The sequence below is a fragment of the Triticum aestivum genome, chromosome 5B (genome assembly GCF_018294505.1).
Source record: "Triticum aestivum cultivar Chinese Spring chromosome 5B, IWGSC CS RefSeq v2.1, whole genome shotgun sequence".
Taxonomy (NCBI): domain Eukaryota; kingdom Viridiplantae; phylum Streptophyta; class Magnoliopsida; order Poales; family Poaceae; genus Triticum; species Triticum aestivum.
This window is the reverse complement of record NC_057807.1, coordinates 149,494,913-149,506,749: the sequence shown is the minus strand read 5'-3', so window position 1 is coordinate 149,506,749 and position 11,837 is coordinate 149,494,913.

The window sequence follows — 11,837 nt, the reverse complement described above, 5'->3', positions numbered from 1 at the left end:
TTGGGTGACGGTTAGGTTAGGACCGGCGATTGCGGGGGCGATTGTTCTCCCTCCCTGGTCCTCGCTAGCCGCCGTCTAGCTGCTTTGGATCTCACTGTTGTTCCGCCAGGAGATCTGAACAACTGCGTCGGGTCTCCGGGTGGTGTTGAGAGCCCGTCCCCCACCATAAACCTCTCGCGTGTGACCTAGGGCACATGACCGTAAAACACAATCCTAGGGTTCGTTTTCTGGGTGGCGCAATGGAAACCAGGAGGGATGGAGAGAGTGGCTGTATTTATGGAGTAGATGAAGCTGTCGGAGGAGGAGAAGAGGGGGGTGAAGATCAGGTGGAAGATGGTGGCGAAAGAGAGGCAAGGGGAAATCCAGGCGATCGGGAAGGTCATGTCAGTCCGGCCGGCGCACCCGGAGGCGATAAGCTTCTCGCTGGGACGCTGCTAGTGCCCGTTGAAGGGGGTGGACTGCAAGGAGTTAGGGGAGAACATATTCGTCTTCACCTTTAAGCAGGAAGCGGGGAAACGGAAGGCATTGGAGGAGGGATCGTGGATGTTCGATAATGACTTGGTCGTCATGGTGGATTTCGTGCCAAGCAAGAGAATAGAGCAGTATGTGTTTGATGATATTCCGATCTGGGTTAGGGTGTTTGGCCTGCCGCTGGGGAAGATGGAGGAGGACACGGCGGAGGACATTGGCAATTTGGTGGGCAAGTATGTGGAGATGGGCACGGGGGCGGATGGCTCGGTAATGGGGAGATACCTGCGAATCAAAGTCCGCATACCAATCACTAGACCAATTATGCGTGGCTTTTACGTGGATGAGGAGGTGGAGAGCGATGAGGAGAGGATGGAGGAAGGAGGGAGGAAGAAGGAGGATGAGAGGCCGTTTTGTAGATTTGAATATGAGTTCCTCCCGGACTTCTGTTATGTCTGTGGGATGCTTGGGCATGTTGACAAAGCCTGCTCGGTGAGACTGAAGAAGGGGGAGAAGGCTCAGTATGGGAAGTGGCTGTGAGCAGATATGGGTAGGCGTAGGGGGGATGAAGGGAGACCTTGGAGGAGTAGCTTACAGGCAGCGGCAGTGGTAGTGGTTCAGGAGGGGGGAGGAGCTCTGGGAGTGGGAGGACATGGGGAAGATCAAGGAGTGATAGCCTCACATGGCGTAAACCGGATTCTAGGTCGACCGGAGGGAGGACAGAGGATGGGGAAGAAATGACCAGTCCAAGCAAAAAGACCAGTGTCTCGGGGGGATTGGGGCTGAAAAAGAAGCTGGAGTTTGAGGCGGTGGGTAGCAAAGTGGAAGGCAGCGGTGCCCGGGGGGGGGGGAGGGATTGGAATGAATAACAATGTTGCATGTGACAAAGCCATTGTTTTGGTGGGTGCAGAAACAATTACTGTAGAGCCTGTGGATAGCCTGGGGAAGGAGAAAGCAAACCTAAACAAGGGGAAGCAGGCTGAAGTGGACCATGCAAAGTAGGAAGGAAAGGAGAAGAAGGACGGATATGTCCCTAAAACCTATAAGAAAGTAAGACGTGATGACAAGGGAGAGAGGGAAACCAAGGGGCCTTTTCCTAAGGTTAGTGGGCAGAAGAGAGGGGGGGAGATGGGAGAGAATGAGGAGGCCATGAAGAGGGGGAGGATGGAAGTAGAGGGCGGATGCCAGGAGGTGGTGGATGGTTCACAAACAATATCGGCCGGGCTGCAGGAGCAGCCCCACCGGGAGCAATGAGAGTAGTAAGCTGGAACTGCCGGGGACTCGGGAACGGCCAGGCAGTTCGAGGCCTCTTGGATCTCAAGAGGGCGGAGGATCCCGATGTGGTGTTTTTGTGTGAAACGAAACTGTTTGAGAAGGAGATGGAGAAGTATCGGTGGAAGCTGGGACTGGTGAATGTGTGTGTGAGAAATCCAGACGGTAGGAGTAGAGGACTAGCTATTATGTGGAAGCGGGGCATCAACCTCTCGCTGCGGTCCATGGGAAGGAGGCACATTGACGTCGATATCACGGAGTAGGATGGGGTGGTATGGAGATTTACGGGAGTTTATGGGGAGTCGCAAGCGAGTAGAAAGAAGGAAACCTGGAGAACACTGCACCTTCTTCAACAACAACACCAACATGGGCGACCCTGGCTGTGTATGGGAGATTTTAACAAAATTTTGAGCAATGAGGAGAAGAGAGGTGAAGTGGATCGGGCGGAGGGATACATGCACTCGTTCCGGGAAGCGCTTGAAGGGTGCAAGATGAGTGACTTGGGCTATGAAGGTGATACCTTCACCTGGTGGAATAATTGCACCAACGCAGAGGGCTACATATGCGGGTGGCTCCCAATGTGGAGTGGTGCTCGACGTTTCCGGGTTTCCGTGTGCGCAATGAGCTTCCCCAACACTCTGATCACAGGCCCATAGTCGTGGACACGGTGGATTTGGGGCCAAACAGGGGGAGAGGGAACGGAGAGTTCCGGTTTGAAGCTTGGTGGCTGCGGGAGGAGGGTTGTGATTTGGTGATAGAGGAAGCCTGGAGACGGGTGTGTGAGGGGGGAGAGGTGGATATAGCCATAGCCTTGAAGGGGGTCGCAGCTGACCTGTCGAGATGGAGCAGGGAGGTAGTAGGAGACATGGAGAAGAAGTTGAAAGAAGTGAAACGAGCGTTGGAGGAATGCAGGAAGAGGGATATCTCCCCGGAGAAGGTCGCGGAAGAAGTGCGGCTACGCTGCCTGGTGAATTATTTGGAGGAGGTCATAGAAATCAAATGGAGACAGCGCGCCCATGTTTGGTGGTTGAAGGAGGGAGATATAAACACGAAGTTCTTCTTCCGGTATGCCTCGGCGAGGAGGAAAGTCAACCGGATAAGGCGCCTCACAAAGGAAGATGGGGGAGTGGTGGAGGAAGGAAGAGATCTAACTACTTATGCTCTGTCTTATTTTCAGGAACTGTTTACTTCCAATGGTAATCACAATTACGATGAGCTTCTCCGGGCGGTGCCAACCAAGGTCACGAGGGCAATGAACGACTGCCTCATGGCGGAGTTCGATGACATGGAGATCAAGGCTGCATTGGATCGCATAGGGGACCTCAAGGCCCCTGGCCCGGATGGCATGCCGGCCATGGTGTTCAAGAAGTATTGACAGCTAATGGGGAAGAATATTGCCGAGGAGGTCAAGAAGGTGCTAAGGGGAGGAGAGATTCCGCTGGGCTGGAATGATACCACTATTGTGTTGATCCCAAAGGTCAAAAACCCCTCGAGAATAAAGGATCTCAGACCAATAAGCCTCTGCAACATGCTGTACAAGATCATTTCGAAGGTTCTCGCAAATCGGTTGAAACTCATCCTGCCACAGATAATTTCAGGCAATCAGAGTGCCTTTGTGCCGGGGCGACTGATCACAAATAACATCTTAATGGCGTATGAGATATCACACTTTCTGATGAACAAGAGAACGGGCAAGGAGGAGCTGGCCGCTGTTAAGGTGGATATGAGCAAAGCCTATAATCGAGTGGAGTGGTCTTTCCTTGAAGCCATGATGATCAAGCTTGGGTTTGCAAGAAGTTGGGTGACCCTAGTGATGAAGTGTGTTTGATCTGTCAGGTACCAGATCAGAGTCAATGATGATCTCTCTGAGCTCTTTGCACCGTCTAGGGGGCTTAGGCAAGGGGACCCCATATCGCCGTATCTGTTTGTGATCTGCGCGGAAGGCTTGTCAGCTTTGCTGAATGATGCACAACGGAGAGGGGCATTCAGCGGCATCAAAATCTGTCCTGGTGCTCCGGCGATCTCGCACTTGTTTTTTGCTGACGACTCGTTGTTACTCATGAAAGCCCAAGTTGACGAAGCGGCGGAGCTGCAGCGGATATTGGTGGTCTATGAGCAGTGCTCCGGACAGTGTGTAAACCATGAGAAATCAGCGATTATGTTCAGTAAGAACTGCCGGCTGCACGCGAGGGACATTGTGAAAGCCACCCTGAATATTGAGAGTGAAGCATATAACGAGAAGTACCTGGGGTTACCAGTGTACATTGGTAGATCTAAAAAGAAGGCCTTTGCCTACATCAAGGATGCCATATGGACCCGCATGTAGGGCCGCAATGAGAGAACTCTCTCCAGGCAAGGGAAGGAGATCCTAGTGAAGGGCGTGGCGCAGGCCATTCCAACTTTCGCTATGTCTGTTTTCTATTTGACCAAAACCTTGTGTGAAAAGATTAGTGCTTGATTGCTAGATATTGGTGGAGCCAGCAAGACAATGGGAATAAAATCCATTGGGTGGGTTGGCAGAAACTCACACGGTCAAAAGGGAGAGGTGGACTTGGATTTCGGGATATACATGATTTCAATATTGCTATGCTTGCCCGGCAGGTGTGGAGGCTGGTACAAGAGCCGGAAAGCCTTTGTGCTCAACTAATGAAGGCCAAGTACTACACCAACAGCTCTGTTCTTCAGGTGGAGGAGACGACCAATATGTCATATGCATGGCGAAGCATCTGCCATGGCATTGAGCTGGTAAAGCAAGGAGTCATCTGGAGGGTTGGCAATGGCGAGAGTATACGGATATGGGAAGACCCATGGATCCCGAGAGCTTGCTCTCATAATGTGATCACACCGAGAGGGGGTAGCGTGCTTACTAGAGTTTCAGAGCTAATCGATCCTGCTACGGGGTCATGGGACACGGAACTTGTACAGGATCTGTTTTGGGAGGAGGACGCAAATCTAATCCTCCAAATGCCGTTGCGGGATGGAGCCGTCGATTTCATGGCTTGGCACTTCGACCCTAAGGGCATGTTCTCGGTCAAACAAGCGTACAAGTTAAAAAGAGCTATCTCTCCAACTGGTGATGATAATGGAGGACACCCTCAGCAAGAAGCGGGTAACCTGAATGATGGCGGGCTGGACAAATGGAAGCGAATATGGCACATGCCTTGCCCGGGGAAAATTAGGCATTTCCTGTGGAGGATGGCGCAGAACACTTTAGCCACCAAGGACATACTTAGCAGGAGAGGCATGACCATACATGACCACAAATGCTTCCTTTGTAACCAGCGAAATGAGTCCGCTAAGCACCTTTTTGTGGAGTGCCAGGAGGTGAAGCATGTATGGAGAGCGCTCGGACTTGAACACGTCCGGCAGCGACTTGAAGTGTGTGATTCAGTGGATGAAACTCTTGACTCCTTGTGGCAGATACCGGAGAAGGAACGAATGAGGATCATTGTGGCATGGTGGCAGTGGTGGTCTCAGAGAAACAAAGTGAGGGAAGGAGAGAAACCAATGGAGCATGCGCAGTTTGCTTCCAGAGCTGCATGCACCACCGAAGAATACGAGGGGTATTTCAGCAAAATTGCCAAACCCCATGCAGCTCTACAACGCTGGCTTCCCTCGCCGGCAGATGTGCTCAAGTTTAACGTCGACGGAGCCCACATACCGAACACGCAAATGGGTTCCTGGGGAGTGGTAGTCCGTGATAGCGACGAGGCGGTGGTGGCGGCTCGAGCTGGGTGATTGGAAAGGGTGCCGGACGCGTTTGGCGCTGAACTAGGGGCGGTGGAGCGCGCACTGGATGTGGCGGCTGAGCTAGGCATCGTGCACCTTATTGTCGAAACCGACAACCTCCTAGTTGAGAAAGCGCTAAATAAAGGAGGGACCAACTTCTCGAGGCAGGCTCAAATGATCGACGACCTGAAGCTCCAAATGAACCTATGGTTTGCATCTTGTAGTGTGATCCATTGTCATAGGGAGGCCAACATTCCGGCTCATCATCTTGCTCAGCTAGGCTTATCCCTCCGTGTCGGAGATTTACTTGTTGCTGATGTGAATGTTCCAGCTACTGTAGCTGACGCTGTAAGGGCCGATTCGGGCCCAACTGTTGCGTAATAAAGCTATATGCTTGCTCTCAAAAATTTACTGGGTGTGCAAAAGTTTCTGATTTTCAGCAGGATCAACACAACTATCACCGTAAGCCATCCTAAAGGTCTTACTTGGCACTTTATTGAAACAAAAGCTATAAAACATGATTACTACAGTAGCATAATCATGTGAACACACAAAAACAGTAAGGATAAGTATTGGGTTGTCTCCCAACAAGCGCTTTTCTTTAATGCCTTTCCAGCTAGGCATGATGACGACAATGATGCTCACATAAAAGATAAGAATTGAAACATAACTGGAGCATCATGAAGCGTATCACTAGCACATTTAAGCCTAACGCACTTCCTATGCATAGGGATTTTGTGAGCAAACAACTTATGGGAACAATAATCAACTAGCATAGGAAGGCTAAACAAGCATAACTTCAAAAATTTAAGCACATAGGGAGGAAACTTGGCATTATTGCAATTCCTACAAGCATATATTCCTCCCTCATAATAATTTTCAGTAGCATCATGAATAAATTCAACAATATAACCAGCACCTAAAGCATTCTTTTCATGATCTACTAGCATAGAAAATTTACTACTCTCCACATAAGCAAAATTCTTCTCATGAATAATAGTGGGAGCAAACTCAACAAAATAACTATCATAAGATTTAAAATTAGGATCAAGATGACAAGTTTCATGGTTATCATTATTCTTTAAAGCATACATGTCATCACAATAATCATCATAGATAGGAGGCATGCTTTCATCATAGTAAATTTGCTCATCAAAGAGCTTGGGGGATAAAAAATATCATCTTCATCAAACATAGCTTCCCCAAGCTTGTGGCTTTGCATATCATTAGCATCATGGATTTTCAAGGAATTCATACTAACAACATTGCAATCATGCTCATCATTGACATATTTCATGCCAAACAATTTAGTGATTTCTTCTTCTAGCACTTGAGCACAATTATGCTTTCCATCATACTCACGAAAGATGTTAAAACGGTGAAGCATATGAGACAAACTTAACTCCATTTTTTTTGTAATTTTATTTTATAAACTAAACTAGTGATAAAACAAGAAACAAAAAGATTCAATTGCATGATCTAAAGATATACCTACAAGCACTCACCTCCCCGGCAACGGCGCCAGAAAAGAGCTTAGTTGACGGGGTGTGAGTGAGTGCCCTTTACCTAGCCTCCCCGGTAACGGCGCCAGTAAAGAGCTTGATGTCTACTACACAACCTTCGTCTTGTAGACGTTGTTGGGCCTGCAAGTGCACATGTTTGTAGGACAGTAGCAAATTTCCCTCAAGTGGATGACCTAAGGTTTATCAATCCGTAGGAGGCGTAGGATGAAGATGGTCTCTCTCAAACAACCCTGCAACCAAATGACAAAAAGTCTCTTGTGTCCCCAACACACCCAATACAATGGTAAATTGTATAGGTGCACCAGTTCGGCGAAGAGATGGTGATACGAGTGCAAAATAGATAGTAGATATAGGTTTTTGTAAACTGAAAATATAAAAACAGCAAGGTAACAAGTGGTAAAAGTGAGCGTAAACGGTATTGCAATGGTAGGAAACAAGGCCTAGGGTTCATACTTTCACTAGTGCAAGTTCTCTCAACAATAATAACATAGATAGATCATATAAGAAGCCCTCAACATGCAACAAAGATTCACTCCAAAGCCACTAATAGCGGAGAACAAACATAGAGATTATGGTAGGGTACGAAACCACCTCAAAGTTATCCTTTTTGTTCTATCTATTCAAGAGTTCATAGTAAAATAACATAAAGCTATTCTTTCCGCTCAATCCATCATAGAGTTCATACTAGAATAACACGTTAAGACACAAATCAGCCAAAACCCTAATGTCACCTAGATACTCCATTGTCACCTCAAGTATCCGTGGGCATGATTATATGATATGCATCACACAATCTCAGATTCATCCAACCAACATAAAAGTACTTCAAAGAGTGCCCCAAAGTTTCTACCGGAGAGTCAAGAACGTGTGCCAACCCCTATGCATAGGTTCCCAATGTCACGAAACCCGCAAGTTGATCACCAAGACATACATCAAGTGTTCTCATAAAAGACTCAATCCGATAAGATAACTTCAAATGGGAAACTCAATTCATCACAAGAGAGTAGAGGGGGAGAAACATCATAAGATCCAACTACAATAGCAAAGCTCAGGATACATCAAGATCGTGCCATAGAGGAACACGAGAGAGAGAGAGAGATCAAACACATAGCTACTGGTACATACCCTCAGCCCCGAGGGTGAACTACTCCCTCCTCGTCATGGATAGCGCCGGGATGATGAAGATGGCCAACGGTGTTGGGATCCCCCTCCGGCAGGGTGCCGGAACGGTCTCCCGAGAGGTTTTTGGTGGCTACAGAGGCTTGCGGCGGCGGAACTCCCGATCTATCTTCTATTATGGAAGTTTTAGGGTATGTAGGTATATATGGGTGAAAGGGGTACGTCAGTGGGGGGGGCGGGTGGGCGCGCCCCCCACCCTCGTGGGCAGCCCGTATCTCCCCTAACGTGCACTCCAAGTCCCATGGGTTGCTTTCCTTCCAAAAATAACTTCTCCAGTTGATTTCGTTCTGTTTTGACTCCGTCTGATATTCCTTATCCTCGAAACACTAAAATAGGCATAAAACAACAAACCTGGGCTGGGCCTCCGGTTAATAGGTTAGTCCCAAAAATAATATAAAAGTGGATAATAAAGCCCAATATTGCCTAAAATAGTAGATAAAGTAGCATGGAGCAATAAAAAATTATAGATACGTTGGAGACGTATCAAGCATCCCACAGCTTAATTTCTGCTCGTACTCGAGTAGGTAAATGATAAAAAAGAATTTTTGATGCAGAGTGATACTTTGGCATAATTTCAATGTAACTATTCTTACTTGTGACATGAATATTTAGATCCGAAAGATTCAAGACAAAAGTTCATATTGACATAAAAATAATAATACTTCAAGCATACTAATCAAAGTAATCATGTCTTCTCAAAATAGCATGGCAAAAAGAAAGTTCATCCCTACAAAATCATATAGTTAGGCTATGCTTCATTTTCGTCACACAAAGATGTTCCCAACTTCTATACCCCCGATGACAAGCCAAGCAATTATTTCATACTCAAATAATTTCAAACTTTTTCAACCTTCACGCAATACATGAGCCTGAGCCATGGATATAGCACTATGGGTGGAATAGAATATGATGATGGGGATTGTGTGAAGAAGACAAAAAAGGAGAAAGTCTCGCATTGACGAAGCTAATCAACGGGCTATGGAGATGCCCATCAATTGATGTCAACATGAGGAGTAGGGATTGCCATGCAACGGATGCACTAGAGCTATGAATGCTCAACAAAAGAAAACTAGTGGGTGTGCATCCAACTTGCTTGCTCATGAAGACCTAGGGCATTTGAGGAAGCCCATCGTAGGAATATACAAGCCAAGTTCTATAATAAAAAATTCCCACTAGTATAAATAGATAACTTACGAGACTCACTATATGAAGAACAAGGTGCTACTTTGAAGCACAATATATGAGACTCACTACATGAAGAACAAGGTGCTACTTTGAAGCACAAGTGTGGAAAAAGAGATAGTAGCATTGCCCTTTTTTTGGGGCCTTTCCTTTTTTTTGCCTTTCACTTTTTTTGGCCTTTCTCTTTTTTTTGGGCAATGCTCTAATAATGATGATCATCACACTTCTATTGATTACAACATAAGGATTACAACTCGAAACTTAGAACAAGATATGACTCTATATGAATGCCTCCGGCGGTGTACCGGGATGGTGCAATGAATCAAGAGTGACATGTATGAAAAATAATGCATGGTGGCTTTGCCACAAATACGATGTCAACTACATCATCATGCAATGGCAATATGACAAAAGTAAAGTATGTCATGATGGTGATGGAAGTTGCATGGCAATATATCTCGGAATGGCTATGGAAATGCCATGATAGGTAGGTATGGTGGCTGTTTTGAGGAAGATATAAGGAGGTTTATGTGTGATAGAGCGTATCATATCACGGGGTTTGGATGCACCGACGAAGTTTGCACCAAATCTCAAGGTGAGAAAGGGCAATGCACGGTACCGAAGAAGCTAGCAAAGGCGGAAAGGTGAGAGTGCGTATAATCCATGGACTCAGCATTAGTCAAAAGAACTCATATACTTGTTGCAAAAATTTAGAAGCCATCAAAAATCAAGTACTACGCGCATGCTCCTAGGGGGATAGATTGGTAGGAAAAGACCATCGCTCGTCCCCGACCGCCACTCATAAGGATGCACAAGCCAGGTACACTTCATGTTTCAAATTTGTTACACAACTTTAACCATACGTGTATGCTACAGGACTTGCAAACTTCAACACAAGTATTTCTCAAATTCACAATTACTCAACTAGCACGACTTTGATATTATCACCTCCATATCTCAAAACAATTATCAAGCATCAAACTTATCTTAGTATTCAATTCACCCAAAAGAAAGTTTCACATATCTTGAATACCAAGTATATTAACATTAAGCAAACTACCATGCTATTTAAGACTCTCAAAAAAATATAAGTGAAGCATGAGAGTTCATCTATTTCTTCAAAATAAAACTACCACCATGCTCTAAAAGATATAAGTGAAGAACTAGAGCAAACAACAAACTACTCCGAAAGATATAAGTGAAGGTCAATGAGTAGCTAAATAATTATGCAACTATGCGAAGACTCTCTCTCATTTAAAAATTTCAGGTCTTGATACTTTATTCAAACAGCAAGCAAAGCTAAATAAAACTACATTTCAAGGATAGCACAACTCATGTGAAGAAGCAAAAACTTAGGCTCAACCGATACTAACCGATAGTTGTTGAAGAAGAAAGGTGGGATGCCTACCGGGGCATCCCCAAGCTTAGATGCTTGAGACTTCTTGAAATATTATCTTGGGGTGCCTTGGGAATCCCCAAGCTTGAACTTTTGTGTCTCCTTAATTCCTCTCATATCATGGTTTCTCTTTTTATCAAAAGCTTCATCCACAACAAACTCAACAAGAACTCGTGAGATAGGTTAGTATAAACCAATGCAAAACCTTATCATTTTCTACTGTACCAAATCACTAAAATTATTATTCAACATTGAATACTAAATGCCTCTGCATATTTAATACTCCTATCCTCAAATAGAAGCATTAATCAAGCAAACATATGCAAACAATGCAACCATAACAGCAATCTGCCAATACAGTACAGTCTGTAAAGAATGCAAGAGTATCAATACTTCCTTGACTCGAAAAATTTTGAACTAAAATTACCACTGTAATAAATTTATCATATCTCAATATGAAAAAAGATTCAACATTATACCACTCTCTGACTTTTCTAGGGAATTTTTATAACAGCGGTAAACTTTCTGTTTTCAAACAGCAACATGTATACTAGCAAAATAAGCATGGCAAAGGTTATCCTTGACTTTCTTATTGGAACTAAAGATGCAAAACATTATTCTAAATAACATCAATCAAAAACTAACAAAAGGAAATGACGCTCCAAGCAAAACACATATCATGTGGTGAATAAAAATATAGCTCCAAGTAAAGTTACCGATGAACGAAGACGAAAGAGGGGATGCCATCCGGGGCATCCCCAAGCTTAGGCTCTTGGTTGTCCTTGAATATTATCTTGGGGTGCCTTGGGCATCCCCAAGATTAGGCTCTTGCCACTCCTTATTCCATAGTCCATCGAATCCTTACCCAAAACTTGAAAACTCCACAACACAAAACTCAACAGAAAACTCGTAAGCTCCGTTAGTATAAGAAAATAAAACCACCACTTAGGTACTGTAATGAACTAATTATAAATTCATATTGGTGTAATATATACTGTACTCCAACTTATCTATGGTTCATACCCTCCGATACTACTCATAGATTCATCAAAATAAGCAAACAACACATAGAAAACAGAATCTGTCAA